We start from the raw sequence: 20988 nt of genomic DNA on the forward strand, positions 1-20988 counted from the left end.
ATTAACAGTAACTTCAGGGTTCCCATTAAGGGAAAAGTGCTGTTTTCAACAATGTGAAAGTTGATGAACATGTTAGAAGGATTAGTCTGCTCTTCAATGGGCAACTTGAGAGAGCTGTCTGGGTGAGATAGCAAATAACTTACAGTATTTCACCTAGTAGATACATCTCTTGGTTGACTGACAATCTTGTTGCCTATATATTGGAATGGCTTTAATAAGATGCCTATTTCTTATAAGCTAAAATAATGATATAATGCAATTAAAGTACAGGGGGACTTATTGGTACTTGTTAGGGTACTGTCTACCTTCAGACTTCAATCTATCCTTCTTAGTTCTTTCCAATTATTTCTTACATTGTTGGTTCATCAGCTCTCTGGTTATACACGTAATGTCATCTCTTGCATAACATTCCCTTTCCCTTTACTCATGCAGTTGTAATCTACTTTGACGTGCTTAGAGAAAATTGAGGAACAAACAAGTTCTAATGAATCAGGCAGTCAAACTAACCATGGTGATTCTCCCAATGATAACTGGGTCACAGAGGTTCATTGATTCAACTGATAGCTTTGCTGTTGGTGGTGGTCACTTTGATAACATCAGAGGCAAAATCAATACTGTGTCTGTTCCCAATAGACATGTCATGTGCCCTAGAAGCAGCTGCCATTTTTATGTCATCAAGAACCACCCCCTCCCATTGCTATAACAATGGAAACCTGCCTTTTGTAAACCATTATATCTATATGATCCAGGAAAGAAATATGTAGAGTATATTGCCAATGTGTATGGATGATCATGGAAGTCCTCCACTAAATAAAAACATAAAAACATTCCTTTTATAACACCATGCAATAAGAGCATTCTAGTGTGGGAGCTCTGAAAGGGATATGAATGATATTTGAGTTCCATCTGCGCCTATGAAACATATTGTATATAGTGATGGGCAAATATGTGCCATTTCGCCGAAAGATTCACAAATTTACAGAAACATTTGCAAAACAGTGAAAAATGTACGCGAAACAATTTTGACGCAAGCAAATATTTTGCCAGCAACATTTGCCGCAGTTTTGAATTTTTCCAAAATTATTCGATGGCAGCTAAACGTGGAAATTTGTGGTGAATTTGTGCCTGCCGAATTTATTCGCCCATCATTAGTAGTATATGTAGTGTATCTTTCTCATGACACTCCTTACTTAAAGGGGAAGTAAAGTCTAAAATAGAATAAGGCTAGAAATGCCATATTTTGTATACTAAACATAAACATGAACTTACTGCACCACAAGCCTAATCAAACAAATGATTTATGCTTTTTAAAGTTGGCCACAGTGGGTCACCATCTTGTAACTTTGTTAAACATCTTTGCAAGACTAAGACTGTGCACATGCTCAGTGTGGTGTGGGCTGATTAGGGATCATCAGAAATTATCAAAACAACAAAGTCAAATAAATATATGGTTTTTCCTGAGGTTTTTTTTTTTTTACAACAGAAGAAAAGTGTGGGGTTTTACCAGTAAAACAAAATGCATTGTAAAATTCTAGCACAGAATTGCAAAAAATGTAGGCACATCTGTATCTGCATAGCTACCTTTATCATTGATATCATTCAGAGTATCGGCAATTACCTTTTCCTGGGGCAATTCAAATACTAAAAGCAAGCATCCAATTGGTTGTTGTCACATACATGGGTTTACCATTCCAGCTGTAGATAAACAAACTCCTATGTCATGGTTAGTAGTCCAGCAAAATAAATGTGCCTGATATAACAATGCCAAGTACATGCCGTAAAGCAGTTGTAAATTAACAGTATACATGCCATGACATAAAAATATGTAAATAAATAAGGCATAACTATGATGTTTTCCAGTCCAAGCCCATAAATACCATTCAAACATTTAAATATTGTCCGGCTGCTTCTCAATATAACTGGGGCATAAATATAGCCAGATCTTCATTTAACAGGAAAAGCAAATTATTATTTGAAGATGCAAAACATCCAACAGTGAGGTTTATGGTTTTCATAAAATAAATACTTTACAGAGTAAACTTTATTAGAATCCTGTAACATATTCATGTGTTTTCGATAATCAAACATCATTTTCTTTTTGTGACCTTTTGTGACCAAACTTTGTTCTTAACTAGCCCATACCAAACAAAGCCATCGATTGGTGGACAAAAGAGTGTAATATGGAGTCAATACATCACTCTTTCAGTAATGAGACAGACTTTGCTGACTTTACTTTCATTTTTTTTAAACAGATCAATAGGCTTAAATTGATGTATTGTTAATTGGAGTTCAATTAGTTTCTGTTGTTGAGCATGTTAACAAGGCACATGTGAATGGAGACAATAAAGTTGCACCCGGCTTTTATGAGTTGCCTGGTTTTTAACAAGCCTTTTAATAGTTCACCTATCTACCCAGTATATAGAAAATTGCAGTGTTGGTAACTAATAGTATTGTGTTAAAGAGTCATGAAATGGGTAGGGATACAGACTAACACTAAAAAAAATATCAAGGGCTTAATTTGTAAAACAGTGTTGTCTTTCAAAGTGCAACAACAGCAGCAATTTTGCATTTATAAAAAAACTGCAAGTGCTAATAGGAACTTATTGAGCCCGTTGCAACTATTGCATACATTGTTAAAGATGAAAGTTAGCCTATAATTAACACCTTATCTAGGCCCCCATATGCCGTAGCCCAGGTTTCTAGTAATGACCTATAGCTGCACAGGAAGACATCAGGGAGACAGTTCCATGGTTTCAAATTCTGCTTATTTTCCATGGAATCATGAAATCCTGCTTGCAGTTAAATAGGCTGGTACATTAAGTTTAAAATTTTATTTCTCTGTTTAATGATCTGCTGTATGAGCCATTGTTCTTATCTTATTGTAAAGTCTAAATCAGGCCATATGTGGACACATTTAAGCTGCCAATTCAGCTCCTGCAAACCAAGTTGGCAACTTTTCTGTCCATGTATGAGGTCCGCCAATAAGCCTACCCAAGAGATATTTGGTCAAAATTTGTGCAGATATCAATCAGGCAGGTTTGAAAATCCCATTGTTTGAGAAGTGCATCAGCACATAGATACATCAGTCTTCCCATGGGTCTTTGTAGAACCCAGGGATGATCCAGTCATTGGCCATATTTGCCCAGAATGTAGGTGACCAAATCAGACCCATATCCACTCAACCATGAGCCAATCTGAACGTATATGGCTATCTTTAGGTTTATGTCTAATGCAGTTTTTCCTCTGCTCAGGGATGGGGTAATGGGTGGAAACAGAATTTATGTCCAATATATACACCCCTCTGTAATAGTAACAATTCTAACATAATTATGAATTAAAACTTTCTAAACCACCTCACATGAGGCCATGTCCCTAAACCCACTCACACCTTTACCGTTACACCATGTTCTTTTTAATAGACGCAATGGACAGTCAGAGGTTACATCTTCTTTCTGCAACCCCCATAAAATATTGTCCTTATCCACTTCATTCTTGAAAGGGGATCCATGTTGATGATTAAATCATTCACATAACATTTGCTATGTGACCAAACTGTCTTTGGAAACTCCTAATTAAGGTGAAGCAGCCTAGGTAAGATCAGTTTAGCACTGCAAGTCTTATAAATACAGGGAAGGAAAAGTTTTGTTTTCATGTAGAAATACTGAGGCGCTGACAAGAACACACTTGTTTTCATAACATAAATGCTGAACTGAGATTTTTTTTCTTCAGTACACAAAGCAGAAGGCACTTGAATGAATATCACTATAATACCAGCCCAAAGGACTCTTTCTTGCAGTTTGATTTCTATCATTTGAGACTACATTAGAATACACTCAGCCGTATGCTGTTCTCCGCTCCCAAACACCACCATTGAATTTTAAAATTGTCTTCACTGTGTGACAGTAAACTACATTGTTTATGCTGTATGGGTGCCAAGCAGAGAGACTTCTTGGAAGTGGCGCCAAGAGTCGTATACGTATGCCAGATCCTTTTCTCCTTGGTTTCCTTCTCAAGTATAAGCTTAAAAACAAACAATTCCATTCCTGCATAACTCATATCCATTGCACTCGCAGTGGCTAATGCTTAATACTTAAATCTCTGCATGTACAGTCCTTTCATAAAGAATAAGTACTATTGCCTGTGATGTTAACTCATTTTTTTCTTTGCCTCCTGCATGGCACTGAAACCTGGGGGCCTATGCACTAACATTCAAATTTCTATTTAAATTCTATTTTTTCCATCAAAATTTTTTTTATTTGTCTAAAACTCATAAAATTCAAGATTTATGAAAACAAAAACACAAAAAACTGTAATACAAATTTTTGGCAAAAAAAAAAAGTAATCAAGGTCCTACAGAAGTCATTGGGAGCTTTGCTGATCTTATTGGACCTTTTAATGAGAGAGTTTTAAATGTTTTCAGATTTGTTTTCACTATTAATTGTACCCAAAACAAACCCTTTTCAAAGTTTTGTATTTTTTGAACCTCCTCTTTTGCTTTTTTGTGCTTTTTATATTCAGATCTTTTAATAAATTACAAAGCATTTGTGGTTTTAGAGAGAGAGTTTTAGAGTTTCATCGCAGTTAAAAAAAAATATAAAAAAAACTAAAATGAGTATTTTCATAATGGGCCTCCTAGTGTATTCAAGAAGCTTTGAAACAAACCCCAAGTAAAAATTTCAAATAAAGAAATATATATGATATTGGAATTATCCCATATTTGAACAAATATATAGTGAATAAAGTACCCCCTCTTGTAAAATATAAGGATATTATAAGTTACCGAGGAGTTTCATGACCATATAAAAACATGAAAACTTTATTAATTATAATACACAAATTTTAGTGAGTCATGTGACAGAAATTACATCACTACTCACCGTTTATAACTGATGACATCACTACTCACCGTTTATAAGGATATAATTTACAAGATATTCATGGCTTTTGTGTATTATATAGTAAATAAAGTACTCCCTGTTGTAAAATATAAGGATATTATAAATTACCGAGGAGTTCCATGTACATATAAAAGCACAAGGCCGAAAGCCTAGTGTTTTTATGCAGTTCATGGAACTCCAAAATGACTTTGAATATCCTCATATTACTTTTTTATTATCTATATATATATATATACATACACATACTCAGTGAGTCATGTGAAAGAAATGACATCACTAAATTCAGATTATTAGTATATAATTTATAGGATATTCATGGCTCTTGTATAATATATTGTTATTATTTTAGCAGTAGTGTGGATTAGAATTATTCATTGAATAATCTATTGAATAGACAGTGGTTTCATATTTAATCTGTGGAGTGAAAAATCATCCCATTTATAGGACAGTTTTAAAAAAAAAAATAAGAAGGTTGTTAGAATTTAGCACTGCTTGTGAGCTCTAACATATCACATATGTTCAACTGCACTTATATTGTAAATGGGTCAGTCCATTAAATGCGCTGTTTGAGTTAACTTTCTTTGGTATAGAGAGTGGTATTCGGAGACAATATGCAATTGTTTTTTTTAAAGGGATACTGTCATTGGAAAACATGTTTTTTTCAAAACGCTCCAGCAGAATTCTGCACTGAAATCCATTTCTCAAAAGAGCCAACAGATTTTTTTATATTCAATTTTGAAATCAGACATGGGGCTAGACATTTTGTCAATTTCCCAGCTGCCCTCAGACATGCGACTTGTGCCTGCACTTTAGGAGGGAAATGCTTTCTGGCAGGCTGCTGTTTTTCCTTCTCAATGTAACTGAATGTGTCTCAGTGAGACATTGGTTTTTACTATTGAGTGTTGTTCTTAGATCTACCAGGCAGCTGTAATCTTGTGTTATGGAGCTGTTATCTGGTTACCTTCCCAATGTTCTTTTGTTTGGCTGCTGGGGGGGTGATATCGCTCCAATTTGCAGTACAGCGGTAAAGAGTGATTGAAGTTTATCAGAGCACAAGTCACATGACTTGGGGCAGCTGGGAAATTGACATAATGTCTAGCCCCATGTCAGATTTCAAAATTGAATATAAACAAAATGGATTTCGAAATTACCCTAGACACCATTCATTGATTTGAATTAGAGACTGGAAAATGAATAGGAGAGTACCTGAATAGAAAGCAATCATAAAATATCAATGACAATAAATTTGTAGCATGACAGAGCATTTGTTTTTAGATAAGGTCAGTGACCCCCATTTGAAATCTGAAAAGAATCAGAAGAAGAAGACAAATCATTTAAAAACTATAAGAAATAAATAATGAAGACAAATTCAAAAGTTGATTAGAATTTGCCATTCTATAGCATACTACGGGGCTGATTCACTAAGGGTCGAAAATCGAGGGTTAATTAACCCTCGATATTCGACTAGGAACTAAGATCCTTCGACTTCTAATATCGAAGTCGAAGGATTTAGCGCAGATAGTACGATCGAACGATCGAAGGATTATTCCTTCGATCGAACGATTAAATCCTTCGAATCGAACGATTCGAAGGATTTAAATCCAACGATCGAAGGAATATCCTTCGATCAAAAAAAGTTAGGCAAGCCTATGGGGACCTTCCCCATAGGCTAACATTGACTTTGGTAGCTTTTAGATGGCGAACTAGGGGGTCGAAGTTTTTTTTAAAGAGACAGTACTTCGACTATCGAATGGTCGAATAGTCGAATGATTTTTAGTTCGAATCCTTCGATTCGTAGTCGTAGTCGAAGGTCGAAGTAGCCGATTCGATGGTCGAAGTAGCCCAAAAAATACTTCGAAATTCGAAGTTTTTTTACTTCGAATCCTTCACTCGAAGTTAGTGAATCGGCCCCTAAAAGTTAAATTAAAGGTGAGCCACCCCTTTAAAACACTTGCCTTAGTGTCACAAAGTTTCTCTATCAGTCAGGAACATTTAAACGCACAGGGAAGATATACTGTCCTACGGACAAGGTGCTGAAATACTGCTCAGCAAAACTACCATAGCAATACCTTGGCTAGACCATGCATAGCCATGAGACTGCTGATTGGGATGATTAATTCGGCCAGCATTTATGGCAAGGCTACAAAGGCCAAGGGCAGGGGTTTTGTGAGGGTGTAGGAGGTATCCTACAAGAAGGAGCGCACAGATTCAGTATTTGTTCTCAAGGTAAAACGAGGTAAATAAAAAATGCAATGTTCATCTCACATTTTTTTTCTACAATCTGCCAGTGTTTCATTGTCTGCCCTACACTCACTTTCATACAGCTTAAAAAAACTGTGTAAGATTTCCTTTTTCTCCAGAACCTTTTAAATTACACCCCAACATTTTTTCACCCAGTACAGCTACTAGTAATTGTTTCTTATGTGATGTTTATATCTCCTGATTCCCTCCCTCCCTCTACCTTGACAGGCTTGGCCTTCACCTCCCTCTCAATCAATATATATGTTTGCATGAATGTATGTGTGTGTGTGTGTGTAACTTGCTCTTTACAAAGCTCTGTAATTGTATGATCTGACTTTGACATTACTGCAGTCATTAAAACCAAATCAACAATGTGCCTTGTTTTGGATAGGGTTCCAGTACAGTATGTATGTTGGTATGGAACCCCACTCTCAGGTCTTATACAAAATCAAACATATTTATTTAGAAATGGAAATGAGTCAAGTTCTGAATAAATATGTTTGATATTCTAAGACCTGAGAGTGCGGCCCCATTCCAACAGTTCAGTATTTTGTTTTGATGCTGCACCCAGGCAAAATTTGAACTTTTTGTGTATGTGTGCTGGCTGAACGAAGTTTTTATCTATCTATCTATCTATCTATCTATCTATCTATCTATCTATCTATCTATCTATCTATCTATCTATCTATCATCTATCTATCTATCTATCTATCTATCTATCTATCTATCTATATTTGTATTTAATTTATCACCCACACACATTATTAAAGGGATGGGGGAAGAAAACAATGGTGTGGTTATAGTGTAGCAGATAGCAAACTTAAAGAGCAGACAGCCTTGGCACCATTCCTGGTTTCTGAAATGTGTCTAATTATAAACAGTTTGTAATTTAAAAAAAAAATCTCATGTCCAAGATGGAGATGGGTGAGAAATAACAATTTGATAGGAGAAAGACAACAGACACTTTAAGGGGAAAACTGCACACCTTGTGATTTCTAATTTTATTATTCTGATACCTCAGACCAGTTCTTTTCCACATGAAAGATCTTTCAAGATGGATCAGTCCAGGAGACCTCAAGCATACACTTCTCTTCCATGTTAAATATGTTGAATAGTCGGCATGGATAACAAAGGGAGCTAGTCAAAGCAAAGCTTTTTTTTTTCAAAGCTCTGGAAATGCCTTGTGTTTAATTGGTTGCCAAACACAAGCTGCTGTATATTACTATTACAAAAGGACTGACTCTAATGTCACTAAACATAGCACTTTTTTTTAAATTCTAAAAATAAATAATATTTAAATAATAAATCTGTTTCGTATTAGCCACAGGGAGTCCTTCTTGTGCTATTTCAAATAGTACTGTTGCCATACGGCAGGCCTGCTTACTGGTTTCTAATGGCCAAGATGCTATTTTATAAAAACACATGGGCAGTTCATCTTGAAAAGCTTTCCCAGTGGTCACAATGCATTCTTCAGCCTGCGTAGTCTGATGGGTGCATAAATACTCTTGAAAGATATCAATGGGAAAAGGAAAATGAAAAATCCTTTCCCATGTGGAACATTGCAGCTACACAAAAACAAGATTTACCCTTTTATTAATTACAGGCATTTATGGTTGATAAGATTCTTGGCTGAACAGCAAGATGGTAAAAAAAAAAGGGGAAACATTTTGTTATAACAGAAAGCTGAAGAACCCCCACAACTGGAGTGAAAAAACAAAAACACAACTTGCCTGCATTTGCTTTAATCCCCTTTTCCACTAATGTTTGTCAGGATTTGAGAGCTGTTTGGTTGCAAAATGGCATGGCAGGCAATAGGCCAGCAGTAAAGCACTGGGATTATCCATAATTATCTCAGATTTCACCCTAATTAACTATTGATACAGAAGAAAAACTCTTGGATCCTGAACGCTCAGAATTTTGGGAACACAGTCTCCATAGGCTCCATTTTATGCAAATAATCAAAAATTTTAAAAATCATTTCCTTATTCTCGTAATAATTAAACAGGACCTTTTACTTGATCTCAACTAAGATTTTATTAATTCTTAATGGAAGCAAAATCAACATATTGGGTTTATTTGATATTGACATGATTTTCTAGTAGACTTAAAGTATGAAGATCCAAATTATGGAAAGACCCATTATATGGAAAACTCCATGTCCCAAGCATTCTGAATAACAGGTCCCATACCTGTATATACATATATTGCACTTGGATTAAGCGTAACTGGTCTCCATAAATAAGCATCAGTCAGACTATGACTGTGATAACAGCACCTAAACCTAATTACATCACACAGCCCCCACCCAAAGAAAACAATTCCATTTTTTTTAAATATATCTAGATTTTCTCATATTCAACCTAATTAAGGTGCAGCCTGAGCAATTCATATGTTTACAATAAAATATAACTATTTAAACATTTCTTATTTCAGGAAATAATAGACACAACTTTATACAGGTGTAGGCCCATTGGTCAGGAATGGCTTACTTGAAGCCTTCAAGTTGACAATCTATATCTCTGTCTCTGTATCTCCTGATAGCTGAAAATAATTTTGGGACATGCAGTTTAGAACATTTAGAGGGCCTAAAGTTGTCCATACCCTAATTAGTCTTTATGGTATCTGGCTGGTAGGATTGTGGACCACACAAACATAATGTACTAGTATCCATACACGTGTATGGCCACTTTTTTATAGGTTTGTCTATTCCAGCTGTTGGCAGACAGCCCAAAGACTAAAACTGCCAGTGAAGAGGAACTGTCACTTCTTTACTTACTCATCTGCCAATATAAGTGTCAGCCATCCTGGAATACGTAGCCAGATGGTAGGACTGCATAGGCAAAATTGGCCTCACTACCTAACCAATTGTATGGCTAGCTTTAGACTTTTAGACTATGACTAACTTTAGATTTCCAGCGTAAAGTTGTGGTTACAGACCAAATAAAGTGAGAGAGAGCTCACAAAGGACCAACAAAGTGCTGGCTATTAATTTCAACGTATATAAAGTTGTAAAGCTCCCTCAAGCACGGATCTGGACTGTGAGATTTCATTCTTCTTTATAAAGACAAATCTTCAAAACCGTCATTAAAACCAAAGTGGTTCCAGCTAGGAAATGGAAACCTTCGACATATAAAAAAATTGACTCAATTATCACTGCAACTTGTACCTCAATAGAAGAATATGACTTTAGTAGATATTAATATGACTTTCAGGCTGAACAAGGATACTGCAAGGATCTCAAACCAGTCCACAAGAATCTTGCACTTAAAGACACTGGAAATTCAATGAATCAACAGGTGTTGAGTAGAAAATCCCTATACTCCTGCTGAGTGCACCAGTGGGCAACAGAGTTGATAATGACGGTTCACAGTGTGTTCCTTCCGTACATTGAGACAAAGCTGGAAGTACAGCTGCAGGGGTCACTTTGTGATCCCGACTGCAGCTGTACTTCCACAGCAGGACTGCAAATGCAGTTCAGGCGTAATAGTCTGGCATCCTTTATTTAAAAACAGATTAATGATGTTTTTTTTATTTGTATAAAAGTATTGCTTCCAAAGAAGGTTAAATGACATTAAACATGTCATTTAATGAATCCTTTTGCTATTTGTGACATGAACAATAAATACGTCCATGCCTCATAACAGAATCTTTGTTTCATGTTTCCATAATGTGTTCCATCCAGTGAGTGGCATTATATTATACAATGCAGAGCCAAAGTCCAATAAACCTAATTACAGTAAGAGTATCTTACTAAGCTGAGCCTTGATGGCTGTATATTTGCTATTTGCCTGTTTATTATGACTGATGGTCGGTGTTTGTCAACAAGAGTTCATATCAGTTCCTACAGGGTTGACCAAAGACCTTTTTAGATCAATACCAATATTGCATATTTCCAGGCAACCGCACAGCTGTCATGTCAAAGCGAGCGTGATTGATGTTAGATCATTATAACTTGTAATAGTGGTGCTCTTACACAGGGTTGTCAGACTTGCAGCCACATTGTTCTTCTGGCCTGTTGGGAATGCCAGGAGATTCATTTTTAAACAGTTCTTGTCCCACAATTTTTGAGTCTGCTCTAATTTCTAAGATGTATGATATAAATTCATTGAGTACTAAAATAGTCAGTGTATCGTATCACAAATCAGGCCCAGAATTAGAGTAGCTAACAACTGTTTCCATCTAATACAACCAACTGTGGTCCTAATATCTTGCATCATAGTAGAACACCCAATAAAAGTCTTATAATATTGCCTAGGTATTCAGTCAATAATCTATCATCTATTATACAGCGCTATGGCATATCTTGGCACTTATTTATATATATAAATATATATTTGTTTATATATAGACATCCAAGGACTGCTTGGATGTCCAGTCCTTGGTCAGGCCCCATTTGGTCATAACAAGGTGTCAGATGTAAGAAAATATCAGTGTATCAGTCATTCTGCCACAGTGTCAAGAGTATCTATAAAAGAGAACAGGTTGCATTACAAGCTTTCAATGAATGTCTTACATGTTAATAGGAGTTTAACTTATTATTTTTGTATTTCAATTAATTGCAGAAAAGAATAACTTCAGGTTGTACATACAGGTGCGGGAGCTGTTATCCAGAATACTTGGGACCTGGGGTTTTTCCAGACCATGGTCTTATCTCCATTCATTAAGGCTATTAACTTTTTAATTTTAACATTTATTAAACCTAATAGGATTGTTTTGCCTCCAATAAGGATTGATTATATCTTAGATTGGATCAATGACAAGGTGCTATCTTCTTAGTGCTGTAAAATCAGTTTCATTATTTTATTAAAATGGAGTTTATAGGTGGTGGCCTTCCTGTAATTTTAAGCTTTCTGGATAATTGATTTCTGGATAACAGATCCAATACCTGTATATGTATTTGGTATTTCTACTTACAAGATCAAATCGATTGCCACTATTTTAGAAACATTTCTACCATAACAGCCAGTGAACACTGGATATCAGGCTAAAGAGCATCTAACTTGGGCCAATGTGAAAAAAAATCAATATATTAGAATGGTAATGTTTTTTCTTCCTAAAGTGTTATTGTCTCTAAAAATATGGATCTTGTGTCATAAAGCCGAGACACATTAAAAGGCCTTCTTTCTGTGACAGGCACACAAACGCACGAATGAGACATGGGAAACATATATAGGCCTAACTGTAGGAGATAACATAATGAGCAGTCCACTAGTCTGTCACCAATTGCAGTCTATTTCATACGGATATTGATTAAAGGATCAGCTATGACTGCAACAGATAGCTCTGAAAGCTAATGAGGAATTACCCAATACTATGATACATTTGATTTTCTTGGTGCATTTCTTGGCACTTTTACTGTAAATAACATTTTGTATTAAAACATGACCATTTAAAATCAACAGCCATTGCTAAATGCACTATATCCAATGCCCCCATCTGGCTTTGACTTTGTACTCCTAATTAAAGAACATTGCTTACATTACATATTTTTATCTAACTAACAAACATCTGCATCACAATTACAGAGAAGAGGTACAGCCAGTGTGCAGGGAAACCATAGGATTTTAATGAGCTGTTAGATTGGTTTACAGGTTACATGGTCATGCTCCTTGTTAGTTTAGATTATTTGCCATATCAATGAAATCTATTCTCATTTTCACCTTACACATAATATTATTGCACAGCATAAACTGACTACTAACTCAGGAATCATAGAGTAATGTTGTATAATGGGCATGGGTATTTTTTTTTTTTTTTGCCAGATCCAGTGTTATGTGCACACTTGCAATATAAAGACTGATTAGTGCACCAGTCCATAAAAGAGACATTTATTAAGGTGGATTACAGTGAAAACATTTAATTAATGAAAACAACATTTCTATTGATGAAAAAAAATACCAAATTTCGATTTTTAAATTGAAAAAAGGCACCTAATAGACACATTATATATGTGTCTATTGTGATATATATATATATATATATATATATATATATATATATATATATATATATTTTTTTTTTTTTTTTTTGTAGGGTCCAGCTAAATCAAAGGTAGGGCTCAGTAGAGGGCAAAGGGAAATTCTTTCAGTCCAAAAGATACATATGGTGCATTCTGATGGGTCAAAAATGGATGGCATATGGCACATGGAAGTGACTACAGAAGATGTGCATCCATCTAAAACACGGGAATGATCTAGGAAGAAGTAATAATTTGGCATAGAAGTCTAGAACCTTTACACATTGACTGAGCACATTACCAGTAAACATAACCACATATTTTGTATCTTGTTAGCCTATACAAATTGTTAATGTTCTGCTTCTTGTGTATGGTTCCCTTATTAACCCAAACCATGCAGAGAATGATCAGGAAAAAGCACCATTGGCAGCATCAGACTGGGGATCCGGGATGCACTAGGATTGCTATTTCAGGACCCCCCCCCCCCCCCCGCATACCTGCCAGGCCTCCTGCCTCATTTGGGTCCTCCACATGCCAATGCCACAACCCCCCTGCCCCATGTGCATACCTTTACTTTTTGATTTGCAGCCACGATCAGGAGAGGTCGGGGGGAACATTGTTAGTCTCAGATGGGATAGGATCAGGTCTAGGCTTAGTTTAGCTGAATTGCAATATAAAGCTCACACCGTGTTTTACTCATTGTGCTGAAGAGTAGAGCTGGTTTTCATTCACAGCACAATTAGGGGGATTAGCACTACCGTTAAAAAGCACTTGCAGAAAGAATCATGTTAAAGAATCTGTAGCAATTTATACAGCTTTGTGCAAAATGCATTTATCAGCCCATCTTAATAGTTCTTCATATGAACATCTACTGTCTCACACATTTTGACTCTTAGGGTGGGTCCCTTCTTAATGATGATATTTTTTTTTTTGCATCAGAACAGCTGTGTGCAATGCCATTAACATAGACTTCATAACTTCAAGAGTTCCATTACATTTAAGTCAACCTTTCTTTCGATGACTGGACCAATATCAGTGGAATCTGGCCAAACACCTGCATTTCACTAATCCAACAGCTCAACCAATTTGTTGAACTGAATTACTCGAATGTAAATTAATTCAGAAAAAAAAACTGTGTGAAAGGTGGTTGATAACCAAGCACATGTGCTAGATTGGGTCATCCATCAGACCTTCTTTTTATTTAAGTTAGGTGCAACTGCAATAACGTTTTTTTTGTACACTTTGGTCAGATATTGGCCTTATTGTTCAAAATTTCAATGCAAGTGCAACCAGCTTACTCAATACGATATATCAAATTTTGCTCCTTTTTTCGAAATTACTGTTGTTGAGTACAGTACATACTGTATTCAATATATATATATATATATATATATATGTGTGTGTGTGTGTGTGTGTGTGTGTGTGTGTGTGTTTTCTCTTGAATTGTAAAGCAACTACACATACATGCACTTATATGCAGATATATTTTATCTGTTTTTTAACGTAGTATTAAATCTTTTATTTGTGGCATCCATTTGGTATATGTAATTTTAACCGGACCTCTAAGCCTTTATTAACAAAGGACTGAACATTACACACTAGACTTGTAAAGACCGAAGGGAAGAGAGAATTGCAGGGAATTGTCTTCCAAAAAATCTATCTTGAATCCCTTGAAATTAATGTTTAGCTGAAGGATTTTCTGTTCATCTCTCCGGCTCTCACGCCTGCGGCAAGATTAGCTTTGACTCATGTTCGAACAACTGGAGGAAATCAATGGGTTTTACTTTATTAATAATTAAAAGACCAAAGCAGACATCCAAGTGATTAAAATTGGATAGATAATTATATCCATGTAACATTTTAAAACTGGAAAAGGGACATTATGCAGCATTAGGAACAGGAAAGAAGCACAGGAAGATAGTTTGAGCTGTACATATTGCTGATATATTTTTGACATGAGAACATGCTGCGTTGTGAGCAGTATAAATAAAACCATTACCCATCTGTCTGACTGAATCAAGGAAATTCCATTGTTCTTAATTTCTGTTAATATGTTCAGCAGAGCAGCTTCCCAGGCAACAATATGGATAGGGGCAGCAGTCAGTGTGTTGATTGTGTTGCACTGTATTTTGGCGGCGGGATAGGGCAGGGAAGGGTATGTTTAAGCCATCTGTCTTTAGGTAAAAAATGTATTTCTTTCCATGTCTTCTCTCATGTATTACTTGCCATCTGAGCAAATTCTAATCAGAAACATCTAGAGGACAATGTAAGGTCTTAATACACATTTATCCAGAAAGGGAAGGGTTGCTGAGCAATTCAATAGCATTATGGAGACACTGTCTTATTATGACTACAGAAGCAGAAATCAAGCAAAATATAAAGAAAAAATCTTAATTTTACCAATGCAATGAGGTGAACTGTGTTGATGGGTTTCTGGATGATAAATACCTTTTTATTGTGATTAAAAACTATTATGAGAACGGTAATTTGAAAATGCAACCAAGGCACACTGCTTGGCCCCTTTTGTGAGGGGGCGATACTAACAATTACCCCCAACATTAAATTAACATCTATCCCCCCCTCCTTACACACCTTCCCCTCCATACACTCTTTTCCTCTCCCACTTACTGGTCTGCAACCTAACATTACAACCCGCTGGTCCACATACCAAACCCACCATTCACTCCCCTTGCCACTCTCAGGTGTAGAATAGATCATTCCCTCTATAACTGCACCCAAGACTTGTTCCCTTTTCTGACAACTCTTGTTCCTGCCCTGTTTAAAATAGAGTAGAACTGGTCACCTGTATCTTTGGTCTACTGTTTATTTGTTTAGGACACTATGGCAGCCCACACACTTACATATTACTGCAAATATGCAGAGAAGGATGACCTGTGTATCCAATGTTCCTATATTTCTTAAGCGCACTATACATCTTTATTGACCATGTCATGTGGATACAGGGCTCATTGATGAGTACAACTGCATTTCCAGTGCAATTGCGTCCAATTTGTCAAAACAAGCACGTGCAATCATGTATGTTTCAATTCTTGGGCTACAACCGCATCAAATTCCTCCCTTACAGCCACAATTATGGAGGGAAACCCTGCATTCTGGGAGAAAAAACATTGCGAATTCTGTGCAAAATTGCACACTTGTGTAATGACCCATTATGTGTTGTTTCTTATTATAATGATAAATACAGGTACAGAAATTAAGTTATAAATCAGATCTTTGAACTAGAATATAATATTGACTAGTGTAGAGAACCATATGTTCTTCCCTCATCCTCTGTTAAGTGTCTAAAATATCCACTGGGCTATATATATATATATATATATATATATATATATATATATATATATATATATATATATATATATATATATATATATATATATATATATATATATATATACACACACACACACATATATACATAAGTTATTTATCGCACCCCTTGTTCATGTACATAAATGTGTTGTTTTAACACATTTATTGGAGACATTTCATGATTTAGTTGTTCATCCTCCAGAAGTTGCAACTGAAGTGTGATATTTTTTTCTACCGGAGGAAATATGATCTCCGTATAAACTTATATCCATTCACTGGCTCGATGACTGAAATGTCTGAAATGACTGAAATAAAAATTGGTTCTACAGGTATGGGACCTGTTATCCAGAATGCTCGGGACCTGGGGCTTTCTGGGTAATCAATATTTCCGTCATTTGGATCTTCATACCTTAAGTCTACTAGAAAATCATGTAAACCTCAAATTAACCCAATAGGCTGGCTTTGCTTCCAATAAGGTTTAATTATATCCTAGTTGGGATCAAGTACAAGATACTGTTTTATTATTACAGAAAAAAGGAAATCTTTAAACATTTGGATTATTTGGATAAAATGGAGAATATGGGAGACGGCCTTTCCATAATTCAGAGCATTCTGGATAACGGGTTTCCGAATACCTGTATATATATATATATATATATATATATAACAAACAAGGGAAAGTTGTGCTCACCACTAGTTTTTAAAATCATTAGGCGGGGGTGCAATGAGGGTGTGACCACAAAATACATATAGACAAATACAAGAGTCCTCTGCACTCAACCCATTATCAATATATTTAAGACAGAGACATTTTGTGCATACTGCTACTGAAAAATGCCTTACCCTTTAAACAAAACAGGGATTGTTTGTCCATATATTGCAATATATTTAAGCTGGCCAACTACGTCAAAGTCATCCCATATCTGGCCAGTCCTATGCTCAATTTTCATTTGATTCATTAAGAATTCTATGGTTTCATTATACATTTTATAAAAGGGACGAATGCGTTTTACCTGCAACTTACTAGCTGCTTTCAAAGTAAAACTCCCAAACTTGGCTGCCCTTTTATTAGACACCAGTGGGATCACCTGACTATAGTTGGAGGGGGTATTTGTCTATATATATATATATATATATATATATATATATATATATATATATATATATATATATATATATATATATATATATATATATATATATATATATATATATATATATATATATATATAAACAAAACAAAGATAGTCAAAATATTCCCATTGTGATGAAAAAACAAAGTGCAGCTATTGTTACATCTGTGCCTACTTTGGGTGCTTTATAATTGAAAATCCATAGAACCATTGAAAGAATGATTGGACACCATTGTATCAGAAGCCTGAATTAAGAAGTACCCAGGGAAAAAAACCACAGAGTCTTGTTACTGAAAAATGTACTCTGTGATCTTGGGCTCGGAGTTGAAAGAAACAAAGGGCATCAAAAGAGCAGAGTTTATCACACTTGCCATTTGGGACTGTGCTAATCAGCGGAGAGAAACATAGGCACATTCATCTCCACGCCGACTTGCCGGTGAAATAATCTCTTCAACACCCACAGCTCTGATAAAAGGGACACTTTAGCCTAGTGCTGCTTTAAAAACCAGCCAATTCATGGAATAAAGCGCCGTTATATCTGTATGTTGCTGCATGGAATGGCCCCATCTGTTGTCATTTTTTTTTCATCTCGTACTTTCAACTTGTTTTTTTGTTTTGCTGCCTTTTCCCCACTGTTTACAAGGCTTTGCCATTGCTTTTCAACACTGTTATGCAGTTTTTTTTATGTTTATGCAATCACACAATCTGCCCCAAAAAAACATTTGTTTCTCTGTGTAACAAGTTACTTTATTAGACAGAAGGCCAGCGTGAAGGTAGACTATTCAATGTTTATGAATAAAGGTACATATGATGTTACTTTAAATAATAAATTAGTACAACGTAAGGGAATTGCTTAGTTTTTGTGTGAGCGGCACATTTATGATCTGTTTACATGCATTATGCCTGTGAATGAAAGTTGTTTTGCCTTATCTGAACTAATTCTTGATTTTGTTACAAAGATACAATTCTGATTCTGTAACTATTATAAGTGCTGTGTTGAGATTGACCACTAGAGGTACTCAGGGAATTCATTTTATAGACATCAGAAGCCATGCATTCATTCTTTCTATATAGTATAGCGATTTATTATCTGGAATGCTTGAACTGATTCTGTCACCAACGTAGATTCATGCAGTTCAGTTACCATAATACTAATAATAATACATGGATAACAGTGGTTATTGGCCAAACAGGGATGCTGTAGCTAGACTAGCATCGTGGCCAAAAATTGTGGCAGCACTATAGTCTTAGGGGGTTATTTATCAAAGCCTGATTTTATCTCAACATTTTCACAAACTCTGATCAAATCCGCTCAGGTTTTTTAAGCTTATTTATTATTACATTTTCCCAAAATTTGCTTTGCTGGAAAAAAAAATAAGATTTTCATGATTTTTTTTTAGATTTTTTTAAACCCAGTTTTCTTATGTTTTTCTTTTGCTTGAAAAACTGCGAAAACTTTGGGGTATAGCATGAAACCCAGCGCACATCAAAAAATCATTGGGACTACTCCCATTGACTTATATGCTACCTCAACAGGTCTGAGATGCCGGATTTTCTAATTCTGACTTTTACATCCTCTGGGTTTAATAAATTCTGAAAAATTTGTGATTTTTGAAAAGTTCGATTTTATAAAAAAAAAAAATCACAAATTTTTCGGGGTTCGGGGTTTAGTAAATAACCCCCTTAGTTTTAATTGATAGATGGCTTGCACAGCGGACCGTAGTTTAAAAATTCCTTTATTACAAAATCAAACATTAAAAATCAACTGGCGCGTTTCGTCCAGGTGGACGAAACACGCCGGTTGATGTTTAATGCTTGATTTGGAATACAGGATTTTTTAAACCACAGTCCGTGTGCGTGCCATTTATGAATTAATTCTATGACTTCTCCCCAGGCTACGGGTTCGGGGCATTGGCACCCAGAGCAACAAGAGAATCGGGTGAGTTACTACCTAATTTGAATTGTTCTTATGCTTCCTGAAATGTGCTTTTCTATTACATTCCCCCATCAACAGCTAGACCCGGGGTATGAACACCATGGTCGAAAAACCTTTGAAGTAAGTTAAAATTAATTCAGCTGAACCACACTTTATTTAGTCTTAGCCATGAATCGGACAAGGGCATTGTCTATGTGAGTATGCATCAACTGCCTAAATGCAGCATTAGCTGCACTGAAGTCTTAAATATTGACAATGAATTCTATAGCTTTTAATGACTATTCTAATTAAGAATGCATTTTATCAGATGGCATTTGCATGTCTGTAACACCAAAAGCTGCACCCAGGGCTTAGATGTGAATGTCCCTGGCATCTGCTTGGAAAAGCATCAATGACATTGCTTAATTCTGCAATAAAGTGAATATCCTGTGTTTGTTTAAGTAACAACCCTCTGGCACACAGAGAACTGAGCTCTTGCCAGAAATAAACAGTTACAGTAAGTCCCAGGTTCTTTGCACTGCACCCCACCAGGATCTGCAGTTAAGCAGCAAAGTATTTTACAAAAAACCCATAATTATAGTTGCTATTCATTCTCAGGAAAGCTTGTGGGTAATTTTCAGTCTGCTCAAAGAGACACCTCTTGTGATTGTTAGACATTAATATATTCAGCTTCAAATTAAATTGCATAACTGAATTAACACAACTGAATTGTTACTAACCTACAAGAGGAGATGCATAATTCTCCCTCCAGAATAACAAAAACTACTCCGCCTCCAACTGCCACACCTAACTTAATCAGATATTATGGGCCCCTAAATACAACCAGGACGTTGGGTAAAAATGAATACAGGGATCACCATACCTTAAGTCTGCTAAAAGTCATTTAAACATTTATTAAACCCAATAGGTCTGTTTTTGTAATCAATCTGGATTCATGCAGCCCAGTTACCATAAAGCACAAGCTACTGTTTTATTAGTACAAAGAAAAAAAATGTTTTTTTTTTTTTAAAAATTAGAATGATTAAAATGGAGTCTATGGAAGTTTTACTATAATTCAGAACTTTCTGGATAACCGGCTTCCAGGTATGGGATCCCATACATATACCTCCAATTGTTAAGATCAAAAAATCAAAGTACTCAGTATAATGGACATCAGTTTACACTTATCATCTGGGTCCAGGTTCACATGTCCCAGACTTTCAGCCAGGGGAGTTTACACTAGAATATATAGTTGCAGGCTGGCACCATTCCAAACCAAGAACAGGTATGGGATCTATTATCCAGAAACCCGTTATCCGAATTACGAAAGGCAATTTTATCCAAATATTTTTTTTTTAAATTATATCTTTTTTCTCTGTAATAATAAAACAGTACCTTGTACTTGATCCAAACTAAGATACAATGAATCCTTATTGGAAGCAAGCCCAGTCTAATGGGTTCGTTTAATGTTTTCTAGTAGACTTGAGGTATGAAGATCCAAATTACAGAAAG

The 20988-nt window shown here is 35.7% G+C and overlaps 1 protein-coding gene across 11 annotated transcripts in view; it reads right to left on the reverse strand.

Annotated features, from left to right (window-relative positions):
* LOC108707903 (roundabout homolog 2) overlaps positions 1 to 20988 on the reverse strand; it is a 688904-nt gene that overhangs the window by 114259 nt on the left and 553657 nt on the right. The window lies entirely within an intron of this gene.

The sequence above is a fragment of the Xenopus laevis genome, chromosome 2L, assembly GCF_017654675.1.
Source record: "Xenopus laevis strain J_2021 chromosome 2L, Xenopus_laevis_v10.1, whole genome shotgun sequence".
NCBI classification, from domain to species: Eukaryota; Metazoa; Chordata; class Amphibia; order Anura; family Pipidae; genus Xenopus; species Xenopus laevis.